This window comes from Pongo abelii, chromosome 11, assembly GCF_028885655.2.
Source record: "Pongo abelii isolate AG06213 chromosome 11, NHGRI_mPonAbe1-v2.0_pri, whole genome shotgun sequence".
Classification (NCBI taxonomy): Eukaryota; Metazoa; Chordata; class Mammalia; order Primates; family Hominidae; genus Pongo; species Pongo abelii.
In genome coordinates, this window is record NC_071996.2 from 56161990 (window position 1) to 56165696 (window position 3707).

Below are 3707 nucleotides of genomic sequence, written 5' to 3' on the forward strand. Positions count from 1 at the left end.
TATTTGTTTCTCTTACCTAATTGTTCTGGCAAGGAGCGCTATAGTCACTTTCAGTACTATAGTGAAGAGGTGAAATTAGACATTCATGTCTTGTTCCTGATCTTATAGGGAAAGTTGCCATTGTTTTCATCATTAAGTATAATGTTAGCTGTGGCTTGTCATGCATGGCTTTCATTGTGTTGAGGTACATTCCTTCTATAGCTAATCCATTGGGAGATTTTATCATGAAAGGATGCTGAATTTTGTCAAATGCTTTTTCTGCCTCTAATGAGATTGATCATATGGTTTTTGCCCTTCATTCTATTAATGAGGTGTATCATACTTATAAATTTGGATTATGTTGAATCATCCTTGCATCCCTGGGATTAATTCTACTTGATCATATTAAATGATTAAATGATTCATTTAATATACTGTTTATTAGATATTGCTAACATTTTGTTGAGGATTTTTGCATTTATTTTCATTTGGGATATTGGCCTGTAATTATTTTTCTTATAATGTCCTTGTCTGGCTTTGGTGCCAGGATGATTCTACCCTCATAAAAAAAATTGGAAATACTTGTTTTTGTAAGAGTTTGAGATGGATTTATATTAGTTCTCCTTTAAGTGGTAGAATTAAGTAAAGCCATCAGATCCTGAACATTTACTTCATGGGAGACTTTTTATTACTAATTCTCCCTTTAATGGTTATTTTTTATATTTTTTCTATTTCTTCATGATTCAGACTGAATAGGTTGTATGTATCTACGAATTTATCCATTTCTTCTAATTTATTCATTGGTTGGCATACAATTATTCAAAGTAATCTCTTATGATTCTTATATAGGTATACTATCAGTTGTAATTTTTCTCTTTTTTCTGATTTTAATTATTTGAGTTGACTCTCTTTTTTGTTAGTCTAGGTGAAGTTTCATTGACTATGTTAATCTTCTCAAAAAACTTGTTGATTTCATGGATTTTCTTTTATTGTTTTTCTAGTCTCTATTTATTTATTTCTTTTCTAACCTTTATTTTCTTATTTCTTCTAACTTTGGGCTTAGTTTTTTTTTCTTTTTTCTTTTCTTTGAGGTATAACATTAAGTTATTCATTTGAGATTTTTAAATATAGAACTGATTTTGTTGTATCCCATAAGTTTTGGTATGTTGTGCTTCCATTATTGTTTGTCTCAAGTTTTTAAAAATGTCCCTTTTTTTAATTATACTTTAAGTTTTAAGGTACATGTGCACAACGTGCAGGTTAGTTACATATGTATAATGTGCCATGTTGGTGTGCTGCACCTTTTAATTTCTTCTTGACCCATTGATTATTCAAGAGTATGTTGTTTAATTTCTACATATTTGTGAATTTTCCAAGATTTCTTCTGTTTTTGATTTATAATTGCATACACTTGTGATTAGAAAAAATATTTGATATATTTTCAATTTCTTCAGTCTGTTCAGATTTGTTTTGTAGCCTAACATGTAATCTATCCTGGAGAATGTTCCATGTTCCCTTGAAAAGAACATGTATTCTGTTAAATGGAATGTTCTGTATATGTCTATTACATCCGTTTGGTCTAAGGATATTTCAAAGGTAATGTTTTCTTATTAATTTTCTGTCTGAGTGATTTGTCTATTGTTGAAAGTAGGGAACTGAAATCCTCACTCTGATTGTATTGCATTTGTTATCTCCCTTCAGATCCTTTAAGATTTCCCTTATATATTTAGGTGTTCCAATGTTGGGTGTATTATGTATTTACACTTGTTTTGTCTTTTTGATAGATTTATCCTTAAACATTATGTAATAACCTTCTTTATCTTTTTTACTGTTTTTGATTTAAAGCCTACTTTAAGTATAGCTAATCTTGGTCTCTCTCTTTTGGTTTTCATTTGCATAGAATATTATTTTTTATCCCCTCACTTTCAGTCTATGTGTGGCCTTAAATGTGAGTTGAGTCTAGTTGGGTAGCGTATAGTTGGGTCTTGTTTTTTAAATCAAGTGAGTAATTCTATGTCTTTTTATTGGACAATTTAATTCATTTACATTCAAAGTAATTAGTGATAGGTAAGAACCTACTACTACCATTTTGTAATTTATTTTCTGCTTTTTTGAGCTTTTATATTTGTTTATTATTTAATTTTAAAAACATTATTATAGTTGAGTACTAAAACAAAAACAATAGCAGGTAGTGAACACATTATGATTATAATCCTTCATTTACTCACTACTGCTCATCAAATGCCAGGAGTGAGTGTTACTCACTGGTCCTTTTATGAAGTTTGGCAGTGAACACCGCCTCTGGGATGATGTTTATCATCCTCACATGTTTCTCCATTGCAATAGTGCTGTTTTTCCTGATCTGAATCAAAGTACACCAGTTTTAACTTGATCCATTTCAACAATCTCTTCTATTTCCTTCCTGTCAGGTAAGAGTTTACCCAACTAAGAGAGCTTATCATGAGAGAGAAAACCATTCTCAGGAAAGTTTACCTTGAATTTGATGATTAGGTGATGCTTTTCATATGGTCTATGAAAAATTGGCATGACTTCATTTAGCACACATTTGATTTCTCCATATTTGACAGTCTGACCTGGGTGAGAGGTGATGACTATAGTTCAGTAATCAAGAGTGGATATTGGTTTTTGGAAACCACACAATATTTTAACCAGCTGTCTGTCCATAGACATAAACTAGTCTTCTTGTCAAGTAAAAACAGCATGGTCCTTTTCATCTAACTCAATGATAATATCTCCTGGCTCCAATCCGGTTTCTTTGTCTCCTTCACCATGAAATGTTATCTTCTGGCCATATTTCATGTCATTGTCAACATGAACTTCTAGAATCTTTTTCCCTCAAACTATCTTTCTTCCATTTTCGTGTTTACATCTATCTTCAGGACTGATTCATTCTCCATGACCGTGGCACTCCATGCATGCACACAGACTAAGTGTGCTGAACCATCCCAGGCCCTATTGCATGAATTCTTATTTGCAGTCCAGTAACTTGGCAATTGGGACAACACTATCCTTCTCTCCTCTTTTTTTCCCCACTTCTGCCTTCACATTAGTCACAAATTACATTCTTGTGAAGTGCCAATTTTCTTGTTGTACCATCACATACATTTTCTAAGGTTTTTGAGAGCTGATGCACAACAATGTTACTCCTCTTTTCTCTCTGCATTCTTCTTCCTCCATAAATAATTATGTTGAAGATGTCCATAGGGGACCCAGAACTGCCACTTGCTCAGCGCTCTTATTTACCTGTTATCTTCCTTTGTTGTATAATTCCCTTTTCTTGGCATCAGAAATAACTTTGTAAGTTTGAGAAATCCGTTTAAACTTCTCTCCATTTGGATTTTTATCAGGGTGGTACTTCAAGGCCAGTTTCCTATAAGCCTTTTTAAATTCTTCCTTAGTGGTACTTTGTTTGACCCTCTAAAAATCATGGAAAGTGGTTTATTTCACCATTTTCTACAGCTAGTGAGTTGGATGAGGCCAGTGTGAGAAAGCAGAAAAGACTGTAGTAGCTTTTTGAAGCTCAGGCAGCTTCACTTCTCTGCATCTCACTGAGTATTCTGGAAAGTTCTGCCTGGTGAACTGAAGCCCTTGTCTTTTGTCTTCTGCTTGTGTTTTATATATATTTTTTCTTCCTCTATTGCTATCATCATTTGTGACTTAACGGTTTTCTCTAGTGAATTGTTCATATTTTTAAAATCTAGTATAGA

General features: G+C 32.7%; 1 pseudogene; it reads right to left on the reverse strand.

The window, feature by feature from the left end:
- Positions 1–2252: 2252 nt before the first annotated feature.
- On the reverse strand, positions 2253–3450 carry LOC103889963 (dnaJ homolog subfamily A member 1-like; annotated as a pseudogene).
- Positions 3451–3707: the final 257 nt, after the last annotated feature.